Source organism: Carcharhinus amblyrhynchos, chromosome 14, assembly GCF_965287045.1.
Source record: "Carcharhinus amblyrhynchos chromosome 14, sCarAmb.v2.hapA, whole genome shotgun sequence".
NCBI classification, from domain to species: domain Eukaryota; kingdom Metazoa; phylum Chordata; class Chondrichthyes; order Carcharhiniformes; family Carcharhinidae; genus Carcharhinus; species Carcharhinus amblyrhynchos.
In genome coordinates this window covers 30,576,471-30,602,797 of record NC_137337.1, presented here as the reverse complement: position 1 = coordinate 30,602,797, position 26,327 = coordinate 30,576,471, and the positions used below count along the sequence as shown (strand labels likewise).

General features: G+C 41.9%; 1 protein-coding gene and 1 long non-coding RNA gene across 3 annotated transcripts in view; one reads left to right on the top strand and one right to left on the bottom strand.

Annotated features, from left to right (window-relative positions):
• The window catches only part of traf3 (TNF receptor-associated factor 3), a 73,640-nt gene extending 55,891 nt beyond the window's left edge, over positions 1 to 17,749 (bottom strand). For both annotated transcript variants that reach the window (XM_080202543.1, XM_080202544.1), the window contains exon 1: positions 17,178 to 17,749. The gene's annotated coding sequence lies outside the window, so the exon portion shown is untranslated. The remainder of the gene's footprint in view (positions 1 to 17,177) is intronic.
• On the top strand, positions 17,250 to 24,923 carry LOC145352549 (uncharacterized). The gene is made up of 3 exons (XR_013888552.1): positions 17,250 to 17,336; positions 20,071 to 20,186; positions 23,506 to 24,923. It is a non-coding gene; the product is annotated as an uncharacterized LOC145352549 (long non-coding RNA).
• The last annotated feature ends 1,404 nt before the right edge of the window (positions 24,924 to 26,327 follow it).

Genomic DNA, 26,327 nt, shown 5'->3' with positions numbered 1-26,327 from the left:
CATTCGATAATGGTTATGAACAGACCCTGTAGTGGTAGAAGGCCTGGCTAAACACCAGTGGAAAATTCCTTATGGAATCAGGAGAATCACGCCACTCCTTTAGGTACAAGGCAAGGCTTTTCTGTCACAAAAAAAAAGTAAATAAAGAGACTTGCCTGGGTTTTGAGGGTCGGACTCTGACCCTTGCAACCACATGACACCCTTAATTTCCCATTCCAGATTGGCAGCCCCCAAGAAAGAAATTTCTAACATAAAACCTGCACTGAATATTACGCTGCACATAGTTTAGTTTGAAATAGATCAACATACAGCTCTGTACAAAACTGCGAACATTCCTGCTACAAGACGCCCTGTACAAATATAACCATGAATAAGCTCATTATGTTTGGACATCAATAATAATTCAAAGAATCTTGCACACAAAAAAAAACTAGTTGAGTTAGGATCACAAACCTACAATGGATCTATTACAAAATCAGAAATGAACTCAATCAGGATTGTTAATGGCTCTCAGAAGGATACTGGAAAATGAATACAGAATCATAGAATCCATACAGTGCAGAAGGCGGCCATTCAGCCCATTGAGTCTGCACTGATAACAATCCCATACAGGCCTTATTCCTGTAACCAGACTTATTTACACTGCTAATCCCCTGACACCAAGGGTCAATTTAACATTACCAATCAACCTAACCCACACATCTTTGGACTTACGGGGGGGGGGGGGGGGGGCTGGAGCCCCCAGAGGAAACCCACACAGACACAGGGAGAATGTGCAAACTCCACACAGACACTGACCCAAGACCAGAATTGAACCTGGATCCCTGGTGCTGTGAGGCAGCAGCATTAACCACTGTGCCACCATGGTACCACAGAAACCAAGCGAGAAACAAGGCAGTGTGTTCCAATAAAAGATTTCAGATCACCTTTTATCCTCAAGTGAACTTCATGCACAAATCTAGACCAGCAGAATAACATGAACCGGAAGGACAAACTACACTTTCCCATGTTTGAACACAAAACTGCTTAGTGTCCTCTGCTGATTTGTGTTTAATGAAAGTGTGCAAGTTGCCTCAGTCACTACTACACAGGCAAAACCCTCTAAATAATGGATCACAAAGCTACAAAAATCACAGGCAGAATGTGCATTAACTGTTTGATGAACCTGTTGGAGATTTTTTGAGAACGTTACTAACAGATTTGATAAAGGGGATTCTGCAGATGTCTTATCCTTTGAATTTGACAAGGTTCCTGATAAAGTCCCCCACCGGAATTTGTTATAAAATTTAAGTGTATGGGATAGGAGGTAAAATGCTAGCATGGATTAAGAATTGGTTAACAGGCAGAAAACAGAATAAGTGGGTCACTCTCATGTTGGCAGGCTGCGGTTAGTGGAGTACCACAGGGATCAGTGCACGGGCCACAGCTGTTCACAATTTACATCAATGATTTGGATGTGTGGATCAAATGTAATATTTCCAAGTTCACAGATGACACAAAACTAGGTGGGAGTGTGTGTTGTAAGGAAGATGCAAAGCAGCAAATCAAGAGGATTTGGATAGACTTAGTGAGTGGGCAAGAACACAGCAGGTGAAACATAATTGGAAAAATTTGAGGTTTTCCACTTTGGAAGGAGGAAAAAGTTTAAAGTGTATTTCTTAACTGGTAAGAGATTAGAAAGTGTAGATGTGCGAGACAACCTGGGTGTCCACGTCAATAAGTCATTCTAAGCTAACATGTAGGTGTAGCAAGCAATTAGAATGGCTAATGATATATGTTAACCTTTATCACAACACGATTTGAGTACAGGAGTAGTAAAGACTTGTTTGAACTGTATAGAATCTTACATAGACAACACCTGGAATACTTTGCCCAGTTTTGGTCCCCTTATCTTAGGGGGTGTTATTGCTTTAAAGGGAAAGGAACAAAAACTCACCAGGCTTGTTCCTGGGATAGCAGGACTGTCTTATGAAGAGAGATTTGGAAAACTTGGCCTGTATTCTCTGGCAATTCAAAGAATGAAAGATGATCTCACTGAAGCCTACAAGATACTTAAAGGGACAAGACAGCATAGGTGCCAGTAAGATGTTTCCCCTGGTTGAGGAGTCTGGGCCCAGGGGGTGCAATTTCAAAAAAAGGGGGAAGCCTCTTAGGACTGAGATGAAGAGATTTTTGTTTTACTCAGATGGTTGTGAATCTTTAGAATTCTCTACCCCAGAGGGCTGTGGAAGCTCAGTCATACACCCATATGTAAAGTTGAGGTTGGCAGATTTCTAAATGTCAATGATCTAAAGAGATTTGGGAATAAGGCATGATCAGCCATGGTAATACTGAATAGCAGAGCAGGTTCAATGGGCTGAATGGCCTACTTCTATTCCTGGTGGTTCATAAGCAATCAGGAGGCTACACAAGGCCCAGCATTTCTTTGCCCAATTTGTTAACTTTAGTTAGTGATGAATTTAATGGAGGCTTTATCCCAACAGTTCTCTAAAATGACTAATTATTGTGTTTGATTAAACAGAAAATATTAAGCATGGTGAATAAAGCTATATTTCCTTCCAACAGAATATTCCAGATGGCAAATAAGACTTCAACACTATGACTTCAAGGAAATAAATGAAACTCAGATACAATGTTTGCCATAAACAGTGGTTGATGAGACTTTTCCCATGACAATACAAATCAATGCACCAAGCTCAACAAACTTGAGGTAACATTGGTTTGAATGGTTATTCCAATAATTAAGACTAAGTGGGATTTAGTTAGCAAATGAACACTTTAATCTGCTCATTCTCTTTCATAAGCATACAAACTCCACACAGTCCTCTAATTAAATCATCGCTTGGAGGTAGGTTGATTTTATGTAGCAGCGTTGAACCAAAGTGCTTCATACAAGAAGCGCAGAGATGACCGAATATTTAGCCTTCAGTTGTTATTGTTTGGCTATCAATAGACATTGCCTATTTCACATCATAGGCATATTTCACAGTTGAAATATTCTGAAACATTATTTGAGCTTCCACACAGGAGAGTGAAGATTGGGCAAGAAATTGGAATGGAGATTTAAGATGAGCCCCAATCTCACTGAAAGGGTGTGTAGACTCGGAGGACTAGACAGTCTGCTCTTGCTTTTATTCTTATGGTCTTAAAAGATGCAACATTAATATTTTACAATGATTAAAAAAACTGAGCCAGAGTATTTCATACTCATAGCTCTTGTTTTCCCTTATTTCGCCGAGTTGTATACAAGGCCGGTGAGTTTGACGTCAGTGGTAGGCAAGTTGATGGAGAGGATTCTTAGGGATAGGATGTATGAGCACTTAGAGTGTTGCGATCTGATTAAGGATACGCAGCATGGCTTTGTAAAGGGGAAGTTTTGCCTTACGGATCTGGTAGAATTCTTTGAGGAGGTGACAAAAACGGTCAACGAAGGACGAGCCGTTGATGTCGTCTATATGGATTTCAGTAAGGCTTTTGACAAAGTCCCTCATGGTAGGTTGGTAGAGAAGATTAAAGCTCATGGGATACGTGGCCAGGTATCTAGATGGGTAGAGAACTGGCTTACAAAGAGGAGTCAGAGAGTAGTAGTGGAGGGGTCCTTTTCTAGCTGGAGGTCTGTCACTAGTGGTGTGCCACAGGGCTCAGTACTGGGACCTCTTCTCTTTGTAGTGTATATAAATGATTTGGAAGAGGGAGTAGGTGGTGTGATCAGCAAATTTGCTGATGACACCAAAATGGCTGGATTGGTGGGCAGTGAGGAGCAGTGTCTGGCAATACAACGGGATATTGATAGGCTGGTGGATTGGGCAGATACATGGCAAATGGAGTTTAATCCAGATAAATGTGAGGTGATGCATTTTGGCTGGAATAATGTAGGGGGGAGTTATATGATAAAGGGTAAGCCCATAAGGAGTACAGAATCACAGCAAGACCTAGGGGTGCAAGTGCACAAGTCTTTGAAGGTGGCAGTGCAAGTGGAGAGTGTGGTGAAGAAAGCCTATGGTATGTTAGCCTTTATAGGAAGGGGTATAGAATATAAGAGCTGGAGTTTAATGTTGCAGTTGTACAGAACGTTGGTTAGGCCACATTTAGAGTACTGCGTCCAGTTCTGGTCGCCTTACTACCAGAAGGACGTGGAGACTCTGGAGAGAGTGCAGAGGAGGTTTACCAGGATATTGCCTGGTATGGAAGGACTGGGGTATGAGGAAAGATTGAAGAAATTGGGGCTCTTTTCCCTTGAAAGATGGCGACTGAAGGGGGATCTAATAGAGGTATATAAGATTATGAAGGGTATAGATAGAGTAAACAGAGGTAAGCTATTTCCTATGATAGAGACACATAGGACAAGGGACCATGGACTTAAGGTGAGGGGGGAGAGGTATAACACAGAGGGAGGTTTTTCACACAGAGGGTAGTGGGGGTATGGAATGCTCTGCCAAGTAAGGTGGTGGAGGCAAACATGCTAGAGTCATTTAAGAGTAACTTAGACAGGCACATGACTGGATTGGAGATGGGTGGATATAGGAGATTGTTTTAAATAAGGATCATTAGTATTAGGGCGTCCCTGGTAAGGTAAATGGATATGGTACAATAATAATGTTTTTTTTCCTTTTCATTCACAGGTTTTTAGTCGGTCCGCCTTGTGTCCAACGAGGGTCATACACGTGATGGGTCGTACTTGGGCTACTCTTGGTTGTTCGAGATTGGCCTAGTGCTTCATGTCATTAGTGTGTGCCTAAACTGGACCAGATACTGCGCAAGACGACAGCTCAGTGACTATCACTGATTGCTGTGCAGACACATGGATTTGGGCCGGTGTCTGTGGGAGTTTGTGCATTCTCCCCGTGCTTGCGTGGGTTTTCTCCGGGTGCTCCAGTTTCCTCCCACACCCCAAAGATGTGCTGTTAGGCTGATTGGCAGTAATAAATTGTCCCTAAATTAGTTTCCCTCAATCTGGATGGCCATAAAACATTAGACAAGGGTTGTGGGTGGAGAGGGGGACTGGTGGTGTTGAGATGGTGGCGTGGGCTCGTTGGGCCGAAGGGCCTGTTTCCCGGGCTGTTTTCGTTCTTTGTTCTATCCAGGCAGAGGAAAATCAGAATCAAATTTCTGTATTCTCTATCCCTTCAACTATCAAACTCTTCTTTCTGAATCTTTAACAAGCTCCAAATACAGGAATGGTAGATGGAGCTAACTACCTGGCCTGATGGGTTGAGGTAGTCATCATGTTATCTGCCTCACTTCTAGTTGCCATTTCTACCCTTCTCCCGATTGAGAGTAAATTCTTTTGGATGTTTCAGCCAAAAGGATATGATTCCAGAGAAAGAGTCAACAGTACAGTCTCCTTCTCAGAAAGCTTTCTCAAACTCTTCAATCCTGTGAAGCCAGTAGACAGCATAGACAGAACAGACAGGGGCTCTGGGTGCCATAAGCTAGGAAGGATGCTTGGTACGCAATGTAATCTTAAAGCCAGGTTCCAATACTGATTGACATTATACATGATCTGAAAGGATCCACCTCTATGACTGTTTTGGGATGCGGCTCATGGGAATGGCAGTATTGTTGAACATCTATCAGTCCATTAAACCTGAACTGGTGGCAGCTCCTCCAAAGCTGCTATCTATAGCATTTAACTAAATACCCCTCACTAAAGAAATGGAAAACCAAAGATACAAGAGTCTGAAAAAAATGTACCAATAGACTCAAGAACAGCTTTTTCTCTGCTGCCATCAGACTTTTGAATGGGCCTATCACATATTAAGCTGATTTTTCTCTTCACCCTACCTGTAGCTGCAACACCACATTCTGCCGCCCTATCATTTTCCTCTATATATTCTATGAACGGTATGTTTTGCCTATATAGCGCGCAAGAAACAATACTTTTCACTATATCCAGTAGGTGAAAATCAAATCAAATCAAAATTGCCTGTTTAAAAAAAAGAACCAATGCAGAACAGCATATAAATATTTCCTCTATGGCTATGCAAGTTACCAGAACAATAATTTTTCTGCTCTAAATTGTATATCAACTGCAGACTTGCATTGCGGAAAGTAATCATGAAGTTCTGTGGCTCCATAAAACTATACAACACACAATTCAACTCTTAAAGCAAGACGCAGTGGCTTAATATTTAATTACTGAATCACTTGAGTTCCAATCTAAAGAACCTTTGAATTATTCCAAACACTTTAATGGTATCATCTTCAAAACTTCGAACACCAATGATTTAATAAAGATAACTGTGAACTACTACCATAAAACTTCTAATCAAAAAAAAAAATCAAGCAATAAAAGAAGAGGTTAAATAATTTTCTTCTGTGCATGGTCCAATACATATATGTATAAAATCAGAAGTTGTGGAACATATCCGGATCAATCCTATACGAAAGAGGCAAAGTCAGAGGAGGAAGAGCCCACAGTCAGGAAATACCCAAGTGTCTTGCCAGTTCTCACACTTCAATACTGGAATAGTGAAGGTGAACACCACACCATTAAAATAAATTGCTTTCACTGAGCAAACAAGTGGTTCCCCTAAACCAGAATCATATGAACTACGCAGAAGTGAAGTCATGTCTCTAAACAAGATGTACAGTGTGTCCTTTATCACATTTTATTCCTGTCCTCAGTTCAAACTGGGCAATCCCCATGCTATTTCTGTTGGATTGATCCTCCATCCTCACAAGTTAAAACATGCTCATTTTAAAAACTGGTTCACGCTCAGCATCACTTGCTGGGCTCATGCTTGGTTCCATAAGCAGAAATACCACTGGGCTGTGGTACAGTGTGCACTTGTCAGCTTAATTCCTGGCAGCTTGTGGTCAATATTCATTTCAATTATTCTTAGTGACAGGTGAAGAACTGTAAAAAGAGATCCCTCAGCAAATATGCTGCCAATACTGGGCATGGACAGTAACACAACTGTTCTCATCATCATTTTTAGAAGCAGTTCACAAATACTTTGTGCCTTGACATGCTTCCTCAAGTGGAACTGCAGGCACGCAACCTGTTCATTGACTTCAGCTACAGGGACTTTTTAAGTCTAGCTGCCAGGTGTTCCGAGTGCAATGTTGGTTAAAATTCCCAATTTCAAATTCCCTCTCTTTCACCAGTATAATACCTCACAAACTCATGATGTGGAACAACACAAGGGAAATTTCTCAATCCTTTCCCCAATGGGTCAATACCATTACAATGCAATACAGGAAAGAGATAGAGAATCTGGTGAACCGGAAAGAGATAGAGAATCTGGCGACAATAATTTCTCCATCAGTGTCAACAAAACAAAGGAGATTGTCACTGACTTCAGGAAGCACAGTGGAAAACACACCCCGGTTTACATCAATGGGAATGAAGTAGAAATGGTCGAGAGCTTCAAGTTTTTAGGTGTCCAGATCACCAACAACCTGTCCTGGTCCCCTATGCTGACACTATAGTGAAGAAAGCCCACCAACACCTCATCTATTTCAGAAGCACAAGGAAATTTGGCATGTCAGCTACAGCTCTCACCAACTTTTACAGACATACCATAGAAAACATTCTTTTTGGTTGGATCACAGCTTGGTGTGGCTCCTGCTCTGCCCAAGACCGCAAGAAACTACAAAAGGTCATGAACATAGCCCAATCCATCATGCAAACCAACCTCTCATCCATTGACTCTGTCTACACTTCCCACTGCCTCGGTAAAGCAGCCAGCATAATTAAGGACCCCATGCACCTCGGACATTCTCTCTTCCGCCTTCTTCCATCAGGAAAAACCTGAGGTCCTGTACCAACCAACTCAAGAACAGCTTCTTCCCTGCTGCTTTGAATGGACTTACCTTGCATTAAGTTGATCTTTCTCCACATGCTAGCTATGATTATAAAACTACATTCTGCACTCTTTCATTTGCTCCTCTACGAACAGTATGCTTTGTCTGTATAGCTCACAAGAAACTATACTTTTCACTGTATACTAATACATGTGACAATAATAAATCAAATCAATAATGTACCAAACCTGTTTACTTCAGCATACCCTGGAACCCCTACAGTACAGGAGGAGGATATTTGGCCCATCGAGTCTACACCAACTCACTCTGAAAGGGCATCTTACGTAGACCTAACACCACCACCTACCTCCCCCAATTCCTATAGCACTTATCAGGGCTAATCCACCTAACCTACACATCTTTGGGCACGAAGAGACAATTCAGCATTGTTAATCCACCTAACCGGCACATCTTTGCACTATGGGAGAAAACTGGAGCACCCCGAGGAAACCCATGCAGACACGGGAAGAATCTGCAAACTTCTCACAGACCCAAACCGGGAATCCAACCCGGATCCGTGGCGCCATGAGGCAGCTGTACTAGCCATACATACTCACTTTTCTGAGAAATCTATACACGGTAGAACTGTGAGAAAAACAAAAACAGAAAGCTACTGAGAAAGGAGGCAGGCATGTGCCCAAGCCAAGAGCAGCACTGGCTGTAACAGTTTAATGAAGATTCGGAGAATCTTTGGGTAGTAATATAAAGGATATCACAAGAAAACAGATTAGGCACTTTACATAGAATTGAACATATAGTTAAAATGCAACCCTGCAACTCTAACAAGCTGGTCTTTACTCGTCTCATTTGCCTATTCTTTCTCCATCCTTGTAATGTCATCCTGTTCTGCCTCTCCAGGATACCCTGTAGTCGGGGTCCTGGCCCCACCTCTCTCAACTATCGTTACAAACGTCCTTACTCTTTTGATTCGACTGTTAGGGAGTTTCAAACCCTACATTAGCTCATCAACAAGACTGCCTACTTCCAAAATATTACTGTCCCAACAGAGCTTTTGGTCTATCTAAGGCACCTCAAGATTCAACATTTCCCTTGCTTTCCCTGCCCACCTCATGTAACCTCCAATAAATCCAGAACTCTTCCACTCGCATCCTATCCCTTAAAAGCTTCATTCAAGTCTCATTCCCATGTGATTCACGGCAACACCTTTTGCCTCACTTCCATTAGAACTAGAACCCTCCCTAAATCCATCCTTGCTTTCTCCTTCCCACCTTAACGTTTACCTAGTCAACCAAAATGGTCAATTTTCCCATAAGTCTCTCTCTCCTCCTGCAAGGGTCTGCACTTCAAACTCTGCAGCCTTTTTGGACATTGTGACATTTTGCAGCACTAGATAAACAGTTATAGTTTTCTTGTACAACACTAGTTTTACTCTTTACTATTTTGATCAACAAAAAAAAAAGACACATTAAGGCAGAGAGCTCTACAAATGCTCACAGTGACTATCGCAAATCATTCAAACTGGTAAAATTACCTCAATTGTATTCAAGGTTATGAAAGTGGCATTTAATAAAAACCACTCTCTACTCCATAATGGTACAAGTGACTGAACTATGGTGCAAATATTATTTCAAGCCATTTTTAAGTATGCAAATTAGTTGAAATGGTACCAAACACTGCAAAAATAAGTAAACGCAAAATACTGCAGATGCTGGAAATCTCAAATAAAAACAGAAAGTGCTGAAAATTGTAACAGGTCTGGCAAGATCATGGAGAGAGAAACACAGAGTCCATCATGACTCTCTTTCGAAACAGTAGTAAGAACAAAGCTGATGTGTGTGTGTGTAGTCTCCAGTGCTTTGGAATTTATCCTTTTTACACTTGTATAGCCTGACACATCTACATTTGTTTGGAACTGACAAATCTGAACATGAAATTTCAGATTGGCTGGAGAAGATTACTTTGCTGGCTTCTGCCAGAAAGCCCACATCAGTGCCAGCTGCAGTTGGTACAATGCCAGCACCAATGTCAAAGGATCACTGACAAACCATCTCAACATGGCACTGTCCACCTTTGGAGATTTCATCGTCACCTCACAAAATGCTTCCTCTCAGGTTGCCACCAGTGTTACTGTCAGCACAGAACTCTGTCAAACATCACCAAAATGCTTTTGATGACAATTTGAGGTAGCTTGGAGTAAAACTGCTGTACAGAATCCATTTTAACCATTTTGGACAGGGCAACTGGGGCAGCACGGTGGCACAGCATCAGGAACCCGGGCTCGAATCCAGCCTCAGGTCACCAGCTGTATGGAGATTGCACGTTCTCCCCATCTCTGTGTGGGTTTCCCCTCTCAGTCCAAAGATGTGTGGGATAGGTTGATTGGGCAGGCCAAATTGCCCCCAAGAGTCAGGGGGACCAGCAGGATAAATAGGTGGGGTTACAGGGATAGGGCCTGGGTGGGATTGTGGTATGTGCAGGCTCAATGGGCCAAACAGTCTCCTTCTGCACTGTAGGGATTCTATGATTCTAACTGCTTATCCATTCCAGTGAAGAGGGAAACTGGGTATAGCACGGACAGAGGGGCAAAGCTACCCTTCTGCTAAAGGGAGTAGGAATGAGGAGAAAACAATCAAAAAGCAGTAGTTTCAGATACCATGCAAATATTTTTCCCTAATTCCAGAGCTTGATGTATTACTCAAGAATGATCTCCATGGCTGCAATTGTCACAAATTAATTTAATTGAATGACAGTCAGTGCCAATGCTGGATTACTGGTATAATACCAAATTTATTGCAATGCTAGATCAAGTTCTACAGCAACAATATCCCAGAGTAGCATGACATAGATTTCATTTATAAAAATATTTTCTCTTTCTTCCAGACAGTCAGCAGTTGCAGATGTAGATCTGCATATCACCCCCACCCAAAAGGCTATTTGTTATCTGATCAACTGGCATCAAACTATTTTACGTTGCTGAACATCACAAATGGGCCTCATATTTTCCAGCAACAGTCACTGTTGGGTGAAGGTGATGAAATCTGCTGATTTCCCCAATCCAGCTCCTCTGGGCAGCTGCAACATTCTCACAGATAGCACATTCCAGGTCAATGAATTTGGCAGTGATTTGCTTCTGAAACCTTCCTATTCTCTATGACCCAGTATCCACTAATCTGAGCCATTACTTGGTGGCACAGTGGTAAGCACTAATGCCTCACAGCGTCAGGAACCTCGGTTCGATTCCCAGCTTGGGTCACTGTCTGTGTGGAGTCTGCATGTTCTCCCTGTGTCTGCCTGGGTTTCCTTCGAGTGCTCCAGTTTCCTCCCACAGAATGAAAGACATGCTCATTAGGTGGATTGGTCATGTTAAATTCTCCCTCAGTATATCCGAACAGGCATCGGTGTGTGGCGACCAGGGGATTTTCAACGTAACTTCATTGCAGTGTTAATGTACAGTGTTGTGACACGAATAAATGAACTTGAAAATTTATGTTACCAAAACTGCGATAGGATCTTTCAATCTGACTGAATTGGAATAATGGATAAAATAATGTTTCAGTAGCTGGGTCACAATACCTGTACCATCATCACCAAACACCACCCCTCCACCTTCCCTTCCCGTCCCAATCCTGTTTGGAGGCCTTGAAACTAAAAACACGATCACTCATTAAAGTCTTGATTTGGTTTATTGCCACATTTATTGGCATCCAGTGAAAAGTATTGTTTATTGCGCGCTCTACAGGCAAATATGGACAGTACCGCACAAAAAACATCTACATTTGTTTCTGCAATCTCCTGTGTACATTTCAGCTGTTAATACCAATACGGGTGCATTTTCTTTGAAAAAAAAACAAGGTCACTCATTGGGACTATGACTTTCTAGGTCCTGCTAAGGATTACCACAGTCTGAGCAGAGTTCTGCTGCCCTGCACAAAGTTTATCAATCTGCATCAAGACTCTTCACAGCAGCTTCATAATGCATTTTAAATCCATTAGCAATCCCTGTGCAGTCTGATATCAGCCTAGAAAAATAAAAAAAAAAAATCTACTCATGTTCAGTTGCAGAGAAACTACAATTTATTATGTCCCCAATCCAAAAAGGGTCTTCTACAAGCTCTGTGATGACAATTAGCAACAATTTCTCACTATAATAGGTTGCTTGTATACTCTGTGAAATTTAGTTGCTCTCTCTTTAGTTACTTTCCCTTTTTTTATTGAAAGCACCTTGTATCTACTTAGCATCATGCCACTTGAGTTCACCCAATTTAAAAAGTCCCCCATTTCTTACACCATTTGCACTTCAGTCAGGATTTAAAATAAGAATCTTCCCCAAGCGACTTTTGAAAAAACACCTTTGCCATTTCAGAAGGTTCCATGACCCTAGTTTCTAACAGAGATCTGTCCCAATAGATGGTGAGGGGTGGAATGACCTTTTTAAATGTCACATCAAAGGATTTTACAGTCTGTCACAATATGACAAGACTGCACACCACAACAGAAACTAATTTTGCTCTTCAAATGTTTTCCAATTAATATTTCACAAAAACAGAAAAACCAAAGATCATGGAAAGAGGGGGAAATGGAAAACAATGATAAATGGTAAATTATACATCTGAAGACTCTTAAAATCTGAATGTCTACAGAAAGAGATATTCCTGACTTCATTTGTTTCCTTCCAATGTTCGCTCCTGAAGGTGATGACTCAATAGATTAATGGTTCCACAGACACTGACACCCAAGACCATAACAGGTAGGAACAGCAGCAGCCCTCTTGGCTCATCGCGCCTGCTCCACCACTCAAATGAGATCATGACTGACGTGATAATCCTCAGCTCCACTTTCCTGCCTTATCCCCATAATCCTTGATTCCCTTACTGACCAAAAAAATTAAACGCTGCGCAGCATCTCAAAACTTTTGATTAGTGTTGAATGCATTCCTGATATGAAAGGTATCACAGCCTGTTCTTGCCCAACATCCCCACAACATTTATCAGAGGGCATTAGGTCAATAACAAGCAAAATCCATACATAATTTTCTGTTCTCCTCTGCCAAACTCTGTAGCCAAAGCAGACGATAATGCTTCAGCCATCATTGTAACTGAGACAATGGATGACACGCAAGAGTAGACTTGGACCATTTGATAACGTTTTCCACTTGTCGCTGACCTTTACTTATCCCCCTCCTTTCTCACCAATTACAATGGGATCATTCTGATTCAGAAAATCATGAATTCAAGTCTTATTTCAAAGCTCGGAGTCTATAATGTAGGCTGTCAGTTCATCACAATACTGAGGGAACTGTGGGAGGTGCTAACTTTTGGATGAGATGCAAGCTGCAGTTCGGTCTGCTCTTTGAGTTATAAAAGGGCAAAGGGCTAAGAAATTCTCTCACACAAGCAGAAAATGCTGAAAGATCTCGGTGGGTCTGACAGCATCTGTGGAGAGACCCTTCGAGGGTTGTCTTGACTCAAGACATTGACTCTGTTCTCTCTCCATGGATATTGTCAGATGTGCTGAGATTTTCCAACGTTTTCCGTTTGTTTCAGATTCCAGCATCTGCAGTATTTTGCTTTACAAGAAATTCTCCCCGATAATTATTTGTAAAACTATCCTTTAATCAACATCACCAACCAGATCATTAACATTATAGTGGGACCATGTGAATTGCCCTGTGTTACTACAACAACTAACTTCAGAAGAAGGACTTCACTGGCCAGAGAGCACATTGGGATGGCCCATTGTTGAGAATGGTACTAAACTAATAGTGTTTTTTCTTTACAACAGGGGGTCCAAAGATTATGAGGGGGAATAGGGGAGGGGGAGGAGGAGGAGAGTGGAGTATCATCAGTAATTAAAGAAACTATACTGGATCTTTGGTACAACAGGTTTTAAAACATACTGTAAAACTGACATGTCTAACATTGTATTTGGGAACAATGGCCAATGAATATTCATCTTCCTCAAGTGTGTATATTACTGTCAATTCTATTAGGTATCTTAGAATCATAGAATCCCTACAGTGTGGAAAGAAGCCATTCGGCTTGAGTCTGCATCAGCAACAACCCTACCAAGCCCCTATCCCTGTAACCTCATGTATTTACCCTACTAATCTCCCTGTCACTAAGGGGTAACTAAGCATGGTCAATCAACCTAACCCACACATCTTTGGACCGTGGGAGGAAACCCACACAGATACAGGGAGAACATGCAGATTCCACAGAGACAGTCACCCAGGGCCGGAATTGAACCCGGTTACCTGGTGCTGAGGTAGCAGTGCTAACCACTGTGCCGCCCCTTTGTTTCTGTGACGTCTTAAATGTAGAATGGAAGAAGTTTAGATAAAATGAACAAATTTAGTAGAATTTTAAACCCAAATAAAAATCCTAGTTAATTGTAGTTCGCTAACAAGGTTTTATTTATATTTCTCTAAATAAACTGAAAAGTAAACTATTGTTTTTCATCCAAGTGACAGATACATTCAAGGATAGGCAGCCTTCCAAAAATAATTAAGCTACACCCTTAAGGAATGGTTATGTCCTTCCTTGTCTGTGTATAATCAACATAAGTTATGAAATTGTACAATGAGTGCTCCTCTACACAATTCAATGTTAACTCGCACAAACACCAAAATATTGTCGTCACCGGGAATCTGAAAGAAAACAGAAAATGCTGGAAATACTCAACATCTGTGGGAACAGAGTTAATATTTTAGGTGTTTGATCTTTTTTCTCTCCATTGATTCCACCTAGCACGCTACTTATTGTCAACGTTTTGCGTGCATGTTTCTAATTTAATTAGCTGCCATCTTCCCAATAGACTAAAGACACAGTACAATCCAGAAAGGTCCCAAGCTCAACACTTGATGTTGAGCTAGTGGATCTGGGCAAGTGATGGGATGTTGCAATTCAGCTTCGGCGTCCCCAAGCTCACAAAGGCAAAAAAAAGTTTCCAATCTTAAATCGTAAACTCAGTGGCCCTATGTTCTAAACATGTGTGAACACTTGGTGGAGGCTGAAGTGCTAAAGAACACCAGAGTCAAATAAACTCACTGGCACTCACTGACTGTGTTCAAACATAAAGAATGACAACTGACCTCCACTTAGCCTCTTTGTCCCTTTTCCAATCAGTTACAAAAACAAAAAATAGGAGCCTAAGAAATAAGGATAACGTAATAAGGCACTATCTGGAAATCAGATCTTTGTTACAATTTAGTGCTATGATTTGCTTCAAATGACGCTTTGTGTTGTATTACAGAGAACCTATGAAACTGATATATCACCAGACGTAGAAGAGAAGGGAAGGATACAAAACTAACCAAAAAAAGTTGAATGAAATGAAATATGCTTTAAACTGCCTCCCCAAAATATTTAAACTTAAAACATTTGCAAATCTTTCGGCCTTCACTTCTTGAATGAATACTCTTCAACTACAGGAACAGACAACGTGTGCATGGACCCCAATGCCAGTATAACCTCTGGATCTGGCAACGCTGGTTAAGATGGTCAAATTCAAGTCTTCTCGACTTGGGATTGAGTACAGTGACAGCCGGAAAATTGAAAGTCACCCCCAGTAAATGCTGAACTTTCTAAAGGATCTCCGCTTTTCCACATATTTTGCTTTTGTACCAAGTCTGTATAATACTCAAAGAGAAAGGGAAAGTGTTTGAATCCCAGTGTGTCAGGTAACATCTCTTAGAGACAGCAGGACAAATGGGTGCCAAAACTGCCATTCCCCATTCGCAATACAGGTGGTGACAGGCCTGTAAAGGCTTTCCAGAATTTGATGCTTGCTGAAATGGTACCACAGTTGGTAAAGTTGGCAGCAGTGTCTCCCATCCCCTCCCCCCCCACCCCATTAGAAAATAAACGGATAACAACACTCACTCGGAGGAGGTTGGAGAGAATAGATCACTTCAAAATTTTCTCTCTGCCTCAGTTTGTTACCTGAACAACAAGCTTCTGTGTTTAATCTTATTTTATTCCTTTACCCAGGGGCTTGCTGCACACAATGCAAACAGGATACAAAGTAGGCGCTCACTTTACAGTGTTCGAAACTGGCGAGCAAAAAAAAAAGCAGTGAACCGCCCGGTTTCCATTGACAAGAGTCAGCAGATTTCACCTGTTCTAAGAATGAGCTGCATGCTGCTGGGTCAAGTTGGTGATACATTCCTCCATTGATTCACCCTTTCCATTCGGCTACCGACTCTGCTTAAAAAATGGAGCGCTCTTTTTAACCTCAGGCTCGATCGTTTGCGACTTATTCCAACAACAAAACAAAGGGCATTATGCAGAGCCCTGTTTGCTGAGAGGGTCTTCAGAGACACAAGGCATTTGACGTGGTTACAATTCTGTTAGCAAACTACTCACTACAGAGCAAACCGGGTCACTGCATAGGATACAGGAGCAGACAGAGGCGACAACTAACGCCAGAAACACTCCATCCACAGCACTTTATTCCTTCTCCCTGGTGAGTTGTAGCGAGTCATTCAACCTGGCCAATTGCTCCTGCAAGCCATTAAACCTGTTCAACTACTGCTACAAGCCATAAAACCTGGTCAATTGCTGCTGCTAGTCATTAAACCTGGTCAACTACTTCTGCAAGCCATTAAACCTGGTTAACTACTCCAGCAAGCCATTAAACCTGGTTAACTATTGTTACAAGCGATTAAGCCTGGTTAAATATTGTTACAAGCTATTAAACCTGGTTAACTACTCCAGCAAGCCATTAAACCTGGTTAACTACTCCAGCAAGCCATTAAACCTGGTTAACTATTGTTACAAGTCATTAAACCTGGTTAACTATTCTAGCAAGCCATTAAACCTGGTTAACTACTCCAGCAAGCCATTAAACCTGGTTAACTATTGTTACAAGTCATTAAACCTGGTTAACTATTCTAGCAAGCCATTAAACCTGGTTAACTACTGCTACAAGTAACTAAAGCATTGACACATCTGTTTAAACTCTACACTTACATCATCTCCAGTTAGCGTTTTAACAGAATAACCCCTCCTGTGTAACCTGTATGCCTGATCTTTAAAAGGCCACTCGGTATTCAGTCTATACTGTGAAGTTGAGCTGGCAGTTAGACAGGCGGGGAGGGAAGCAGGATATTGATGCAATGTGTATGCAGAGCCTGGCTCTATGTGTAGTCTAAACCAACTTCTTCCCACCAGGACAGGCCAATTTCCAGCATGTGTGTGTGTGTGTTTTTTTTAGGTGTTTGAATTTCATACAAGGAGCCACTGAGTCCGCCTACCGAGAGTGTAGGACCCAGCAGTCTCCCAGGCTGAATGCCGGGCTGGGCAGGGAGCTGGGAATGATCCTCCTCCAGCCGGCAGCTCCAGGGTGGATCTGCTTGAAACCCCCCGGTCGCCCTCCACCCCTCCCTGATCCCTTCAGCCGGTACTAACCCCAAACGCTGCTCTTCATCCGAACGCGGCCCCCTTGTCTCCTATGGATCTTTGCACCCTCGCCCTCGCTGAGTGTGCGCCTCGGTCTCTCTATCCTTCACTCCCGGAGCCGAACGTGTCAGTTTCGCGGGGCAGGCGACCGGAAAACGGCGTCTTCTGGTAAAAACGTACTCGAAAAGCACCTCTGATTCATTGCTGCCATTTTGAACGCCTTGTACTGAAAAGGAGCGATTGCACAACGTTAAAATTCCCCATTTTTTTCTGTGTGTGTGTGCTGCCGGTGCGAGCGCGGATCCATTCACTGCAGACTGAGTCTGCTGGTTGGAAAGCCCCTTGTGTCAATATCACTTCCTCTGTCTCTGGAAATCCCCTTCTCTATAAACAATATAACACCCAGTACACACACAGCAGCAGCAGCAATACTTTGACCGACTAAACAGCCTTAAAGAGGTACAAATGTTTCAGAATCTGCCACTTGTTGTGAATTCTTTTTCCCCTTGTAAATGTTTCATCCACTTTTTCTCAGGCACATGTCAAAGTGAAAGGTAGCCAAATATGGCCTGTGAGGTTTAAGGTTGCTTTAGTTAAATTGAGAAACCGTGGGTTGTTGGAGAGAAGAGGAGAGGACGCCGGTACTGGCATCAGTGACGTTAGCAAATGTCCAAAAATGCAACTTCATTTACACAGTACCTCCTGCCATCCAGGCTGATCCCTCACTGGATGCTATTTATCGACATCAACTCCTGGAAATGACTAACCCTGTCTCAAATTAGAATACCAGTGCCCACTTACTCTTGGTTAAATGTCGAAAAGAGCCCACCCCTTTACTTTTCTTGGAACTGGGTGAGTTGTGACATTCTGGCCTTTCTAAAGCGTGGGAACTATCTGTCGAGCAGTTGTGTAGGGTGTGTTTGTGTGAGTGTGCTGTTACAAAGGACGTGCCTTTCTTGCCCATCTCGCTTGTCCCAAAACTGTAAAATCCCACCTGAGGTCAATGGACCTAGCCTATTGTCAGCCCCTTGCCTGCTCCGATTCCCATGGCAGACAGGGTGATGGAATTCCAGCCTACATTTGCTGCTTTCCTCCACCAATTCAAACTGGCACAAGTCCGGAATTCCCTGGCCTTCCTAGTTTTCTTTCTCCTCAGGCACCCTCCAAGTTGATCGCAATCCATTTCCATTCCCACCAGGCTAATCAACTCCCCATCTTAATGGTTCCTTGTCTCTCTCTCATTCTCCACACAGCAGTCATCGCCCCCTGTCCACCCTGTAAACACTGAGACTATGACCCTATCCGTAACCTCACTTCCCAGAGCCTATGAATGACAGGCCCCAAGGTTAGTTCCATGTCTCCCACAACCCTTTGACTTTGTTCAACTAGATTTCTGACTTGCACCAAACTAAAGGCACAGTTGACATCCTGTAGGGCTGTGACCAGGTTACATTATCCCCACCTTCCCTGCTGCGTAAGATATGGTTGACCACCTTCTCTCTTGTCCTTGTTGCCATGTGATAGATATGAAGTACTGTACTTCGGTTAGGTTACGGACACCAGTATTTTGGATGAGATGAAGTTACAGCACGCGGAGGCTCTGCGGGGAAGCACTAGAATAATCCAGTCTAGATGAGGGTTTTGGCAATAATACATTGAGTGGGGATCGAGTTGGACAATGCTACTGACATGCATGGCTCCAACACCAGCAAGCATCTCTCTGTGTTTATTTCCCTTCATCACCATTCCCCCTCCTCTCCTCTCCCCTCTCTCTCTCACACACCTTCCCCAACCCCACAACTACTCCCCAATCCCCATCCTCTGACAAACTTGCAAATAAAAACAAAAGATGTTGGAAATACTCGGCAGAATCTGTGGAGCAAAACAACGTTATCATTTCAGGCCAAAATTAACTTCCATCAGAACATTTCATTGCACCCTTTGCCTTCTTTCCATAGATGTTGCCTGACCTACTGAATATTTCCAGCAGTGTTTCTTTTTATTTGAAATTTCAAGCGTCTTTAATATTTTACCCTGAAAAAGTCTGTTCTTCCAGTGGTGGCCTTTTGTGAAGCCTCTTCCTTCGCCTCAGCACTGGTGACCATGCTTTGAAATCCCTGCCTATGTCCTACAGCAGTGATGGGTAAGCTAGGCTAGTGAGGGGCCCTCATGAGTGGCTCACCTTCATCTCAGTGGGCCACAGCTTTGAAATCAGGCTTGTTCACTAACTATGATCCCATCGATAAGATTAAATATATTGAAGATACACCAAATATTTCATAAGTTATAGAAAATGCTTAATCATCTATATATTAACAGAACCATCAACTTCAAATGATAAAAACAAAATAAATACACTTACCTTACTTACGCTATATTCAACGTTGTTTGATTGGACACAGAGGGAATGCACAGCTCTCACAGTCATCGTTGTATGCAATCAGCACACACCTCACTTCATGTCCCCTTGCTTTCCAGAAAAGAAAACATAGAAATCAGAAGCAGGAATAGGCCATTCGGCCCTTTCAGCCTACTCTGCCATTCATTATGATCATGGCTGATTATCAAATTCAATATCCTGATCCCCCTTCCCCCCGTATCCCTTGATCACTTTAGCTCCAAGAGCTATATCTACTTTCTTCGTGACATCACATAACGTTTTGGCCTCAAATACTTTCTGTATAGCGAATGCCACACATTCTGGGTGAAGAAATTTCTCCTCACCTCAGTCCTAAAAGGTTTATCCCTTATTCTCAAACTATGACCCCTATCCCCACCATTGGGACCGTTCTTTCTGACTCTACCCTGTTAGAATTTTATAAGTTTCTTTGCAATCCCCTCTCACGCTTTTAAACTCAAGTGAATATAATCTTAACTGAATTAGTTTTTCCTCTTATGACAGACCTGCCATCCCAGGAATCAGCCTAGTAAACCTTTGCTGTGCTTCCTCTATAGCAAGGACATCCTTCCTCAGATAAGGACACCAAAACTGCACACAAAACTCCAAGTGACTATTATGTGAGTATCAGTTCAGTAATACTGGTAGGAAAAAGCTACGCAGTGGAGACCAGCAGAATCTGGCAACAAAATGCCTTGGGTCGGCTTTCAGAACCCTGATGAGCCACATGCAGGTTGCCCACCACTCTCCCACAGCCTCTTCATCTCCCCCTCCTACCTTATAACACTTGTCTTAAAACCATCCTCTTTAACCACTCTCCGGATCACCTCTTTCTCTTTTGACCTCTGAAGAAACATTAATGCCACTATATGCATTGTGAGTTGTGTTTCTGTTTGCTGATTCTCAGATGGGGAAATATTTGGGAAATAAAATTGATCCCATTATTCTTGGGAGGGCCTGTTTCAGAGGAGAGGGAGATCATTTAGATCCTTTGCTGCAAATTGTTACTGTGATCCGTGTCGGAAGTGTGTGTGTGTGGAGACCTAATTGAGGAGTGACTGGGCTTGGCTGCAATATCCATTGTGTCCAAATAGTCACCACTAAGCCATCTCTCAAGCTCACACTTGAACAAGGGTAGCTGGAGTTGTGGAGCCATTTTACAGCAGGCAGCAATACCTTCAGGAATGAAGAAATTAGACAAGAAAATCAAGTGCAGAGAAAGAATAAGATCAAAAAAAGGAAGTGGAGCAGAAAAAAAATGAATACTTTAAATACTTTGAATGATCCAGTCTCCACTACCGTTTTTTTATCTCCATTCTTAAAGTACAAAGCCAATGCTCAAAATGAACCAGGCAAATCCAAATCCATTCCTTGCTTACTCCAAAAACCAAATTCAAAATCCAATTGAATCCAATTTAAGGTCCCCACGAGGGAGACAAAAAAAGAGCCAAGCTGACAAGGTACACCATTGTTCCCATCTTGGGCTTGATCCAATACTTGATCTTAGCCAAAAGACCTCCACTACCCTTTGGGGCAGAAAATTCCAGAAATTCACCACCTCTGTGAAAAGAAATTTCTACCACCTTAGTTTTAAATGACCAGCCCCTTTTTTGTAGCTATGTCTTCTTATTTGAGACTCTCCCATTCGTGAAAACATCTCACCGTCTATCCTTTCAAGCCCCCTCAGGATCCTAAATGTTTGAATAAGGTCAATCCTCATTCTTCTAAACTCCAAGGAATGCAGACCCAGACTATTTAGTCTCTCCCTGGATAGGACAACCCTGTCATCCCAGGAATTAGCTGGTGAATCGCTTTATGATTGCCTCCAATTTTACTATATTAGGCCAGGGGACCAAAACTTACCACAGTATTTATTCCGTGAGGTTTCACCAATACCGTGTACAATTGCAACAATATGGATAGCTAGGAATCATTTGGTAGAGGATAATAATCTACACCCAGCCTCTGTACAATTTGGCAAGGAAGGAGGAAAATTCAACTTCTTGGCACTTCTATCTACTATCCAAAGATTTCTGCAGGGAAGTGTAGTTGTGGGTGGAGGAGGAAGGCACCTTTGATTCCTCACAAGTTTGACACCATTGATACAGTTCCCACTTCCAAAGATCCAAATCTGAGGGCCACAAATTCATGCATAATTCCTGTGTTACTGTGTCACTGTTTGATGTGACTCAACCATCTAAAACATCTGCCATTCTTTAGGCAAATCCTTCTATTGCCAAATGGCTTCAAGGTAAGAGTAAAGCACATTTTACAACTCTCTTCCTTTAACCCTTTCGTTTTAAATACTTCATCCTGAATCCTTTTGCTGCCTTCCAACAACAATGTTGTCAGCTCATCACTCGCAATGATTTCTCTTCCAACCCTTACATTGTTACCTCGGGAGCACCTCCCCAGTTCCATCCTTGAGCTTTTCATTGTTTAATTTGTTGTCCATTGATGATATTAATAATAGACACAGGATCAGCTTGCACATGTAGACAACTATTAGCTCCATCAGTATCACCAGCTGATCAGTTGCTATGTCTAACAACAAGTTATGAATGAATCAGAACTAGTTCAAATTAACATTGTATGAAGGCAAAAGTGCTACATCCTTGCCCCAGTTCCATCCACCTTATCAGTTGTTCCCCCAGGTTGAACCCAACAAAGTGGGTTTGATTTTCTTTTTATTCAATCGTGGGATGTGGGCATTGCTGGCCGGGCTAGTATTTGTTGCTCATCCCTAATTGCCCTAGAAGTGAATAGTTTGCTAGGCCATTTCAGAGGGCATTTTTAAGAGTCAGCTGCATTGCAGTAGATCTGGAGTCACATGTAGACCAGACCAAGTAAGGATGGCAGATTTCCTTCCCTAAGGGCATTAGTGAACCAGATGGATATTTTTTACAACATTTGACAATGGTTTCATGGTCATCATCAGACTCTTAATTCCAGATTCTAATTGAATTCAAATTTGCCATGATGGGATTTGAACCTCATTGAATGTTTTTAAGGCAAGGATAGATAAATTTTTGAACAGTAAAGGAATTAAGGGTTATGGTGAGCAGGCGGGTAAGTGGAGCTGAGTCCATGAAATGATCAGCCATGATCTTATTGAATAGTGGAGCAGGCTTGAGGGGCCAGATGGCCTACTCCTGCTTCTAGTTCTTATGTTCTCTAGATTATTGATCCAGTGACAGTACTATTACACCACTGCCTCCCCTAAGCTGAGCTTCAAATTATATTTTAACCCGTCAAAAATAATATTTTCTTCCTTCTCCTCAACAGCGCTCACACTGCCCTTGGTTCACTTCCAGACCAAATGAAGCCCTTATTCTCCATTTAATGGTCGCAAGGCTTAGCTTCTCCAAATCATGGTTTTCCCCAAACTCCACTGTACATGAACTGACTCACCAGAATTCAACTGGCCACATCCTGTCCCACACTAAGATCTGCTTGCTCATCGCTCCTGTGCTTTTCACTTCCACTGGCTTGTGTATGCCTACAGACATACACATTAGGACTAGGAGTAGGCCACTCAGCCCCTCAAGCCTGTTCTGCCATTTAATAAAGTCATGGCTAATCTGTTTGCAACTTCAACCCCACACTCCTGCCTACCCTCCGATAACCTTTCACCCTCTTGGAAATAAAGAATCTATCCAGCTCTGTCTTAAAAATATTCACAGAACCTGCTTCACTGCCTTTGGAAGTGGAGAGTTCCAGAGACTCACTACCCTCTGAGAGAAAAAAAGTCTTCTCACCTCCATCTTAAATGAGCAGCCCCTTAGTTTTAATTTTTAATCCCATGTTCTAGATCCTTTGACAAACATTCTCTCCATATCCATTCTGTCAATACCCCTCAGGATCTTACAGTATTCAAAATCCACATCAGTATTGATAAATCCCTGACTAACCTTGTCCTTCTTGCATTCTGTTCTAAAGGCGATTGATTGGTGTTAATCGATCAGCCAGCCTGGCTCAGGGATAGGCTGATTTTTGTCACTGTTACAAGATAACCTTCAAAGTCAATGCCCTCAAGATCTTAAGTGGTCTTAAGTGGAGGAAGAGCCAGCTCACCAGTGCTCTTTGCTTGTGTCGCCTTCAGCTGATTGAACTCCAGTAATTCCTTTTCTTCACACCTGGAAACCACAACGGTAGAGTTCTCCAAACCTACAGCCACGTGGGCCTGACAGAAAGAGCTGTGAGCACAAGAGTCCTTGTGCGATATTTCTGAAATGAGTTACACGGGACATGTTGGATGAAATATTTCAAAAACCCTTGCAAGTGGGCTCAAAGGCAGTTTAATAAAAACAAATCACACGCAACTTGATTTTCAATTCAATGGATGAAAACATTGCAAACAGCACATCACTGATTTTCTGATAACCATCCTAATGTATGGACAGCCATGGCAGGGGCATTGGAGTATGTCTATGCTATTTCCACGCCCCCCGCCCCCGCTGCCAACTTGGTCATGATATGGCTGTCAATTACATGATGAGTGCAAATTCGAAGAGGAGGCCTTTGGTTTACTGTGGCAGCTGGCAGGGTCTTGGGAGTAGACTTGAGGGTGAGATACTAACGTATTGAGCACTGCTGGTTTTATACCTCAATCTTTATGATGCAGTACAAAGAAGGAGACAGAATTACAATCAACACCGAACAAAGTCAAAGAGGAGCAGGAATGATAGGAAGAGAAAAGACAAACATACTCAACCTAGTTTGCTACATCTGTTAATGATTATTTTATCTTTCACCCACAACTGAAGCAAGTATATAACTTTGGAGGAGTTACACTGAGCTTAAAACAGAATTCTCACCTAGGATATCATACAGGTCATCCTGACATTCCCTCTTTAAAATGATGTCCTACAGAAGTAATTCTTATTGGTTAATTGTTTGTTGAAACTTGAGTGAATATGAAAGCAAAAAAGATGTGAAAAGACTATCCAATCAAGTCCTCTGTGAGCAGCCACAATTTTACAATATTGACCAACCTTCACACAAAAAATAGAAAATGCTGGAAAATCTCAGCAAGTCTGTCAGCATCTGTGGAGAGGGAATAGACCAATGTTTCAAGTCTGGATGACCCTTTGTCAGAGCTGCTTTTATATTTTATTGACCTACCTTCATTCATTGCACAATCTCTTGCAAAGGATAAAAAAAATCAAGAAGCACCAATTTGGTTTTAAAAAATCCCCTAAGGCGACTTAAGACGGAGAGCTTATTCTGGTTATTCTCAGCTACTGTACATCCTGTTTTTTATTACTTGAAATGTCATCCTCTGTCAGGAACGTGTCCCTCTCCTTTTTGAAGAATGGTAGGGAATTTATACTGCCTGCACACTTCCGTAATCTCTTGCAGAGGACACTGACTGTGAAAATAAATCTCTTGGCACCTAATTTAACTTTTTGCTTGTATTTTTTTCTACGCACACTGTTGAGTTGTCCCATTCACGTCCATGTCTAATCATCTATTCTTTCTCCTTTGAAAAATTTTGCCACAACTCTTCTCAACTTTATTGCTCTAATAAAAATAACTGTAATTCATCAAGTCTATCCTTATAACCAAGAGCTCACAGTCTGATTCTATTTTGGTTACGCTCCTCTCCAGGATTCCAATATACCCCTTATTATGTGCGGAGACTAAAAACCAAAGACGTTACTCTAATAATAGCACTGCTAAGTCCCAGTACAGCCAATGTATGTATAAATATCTAGTTATTTTTATATTGTGCTGTTCTGTTAATACAACTTAAAACCACACTTGCCTTCCTAATGACCTCATCAGCTTGCTTGTGGAGCTTAAATGATGAGGAAAGAGAAATTAGCACATTTAGGTTACCATTGGGATATTTTTGAAGTGAGACTGAAAAAGTTCAAACCAAGTGCACCATTAAAAAGGAGACTGCTTCAAGTTTCAGGACATCTGTGGCAAACTGTGTGATACAGGTAACAAAGAATGAGAAAGCATGGAAAGAGAGCAAAAGTGGTTGAGTTTGAAGAAAATACCTCAAGAATCTCAGAAATATTTTAGTAAGTCCAGAAATCTACAACACTGTTAATAAAGGAAGTTATTAAATGTGAGGTGGGACCCTCTAAGAGGACAACTGGATGAGTTACTAGAAGATCATTGGGAGTTGGAGGAGATATTTAAGAGATACTTAGATCAATTTTAGAGACTAGGATATTGGTAAATCCTAAACTGGTTAAAAGTGAGGTAAATGATATAAAATAAACAGACTGACAAGAATATTTATCAAGGTCACCAAATGAACATTTCTTTTGCAAAAATATACATTATTCATAATATACCTCAAAGAACATTACAAACATTTCAAAATGCAATAATATTCAGGTTCTCTACATACGTCATGTTGCATCCTTGAGGTGCTTCAATACAGTCAAACATTACAGACATTTCTAAATGGTTATTATAAATGGTGCAAAAGTATTTAAATGGTCTACCTAGATCAAGTTGCACTCTGAGGTGTTTCCATACAATTATGGTACATGTAATATTCACTGTGAGTCATTTAATGTGAGTCCTACAGCTAAGGGGATTCTATGTAGTTCCACTCCCTCAGTTCACTATAGCAGAGAGGTTTTAGACAGCGAATTCCCAATTGCACCTCGGTGGTGGTGGCTGCCCCAAGCTTTAATGTGTCCCTCAGCACATAGTCCTGGGCTTTGAAATGTGCCAGTCTGTAACACTCAGTCAGGGACAACTCCTTATTCTGGAAGACCAATGATTGTGGGCAGATC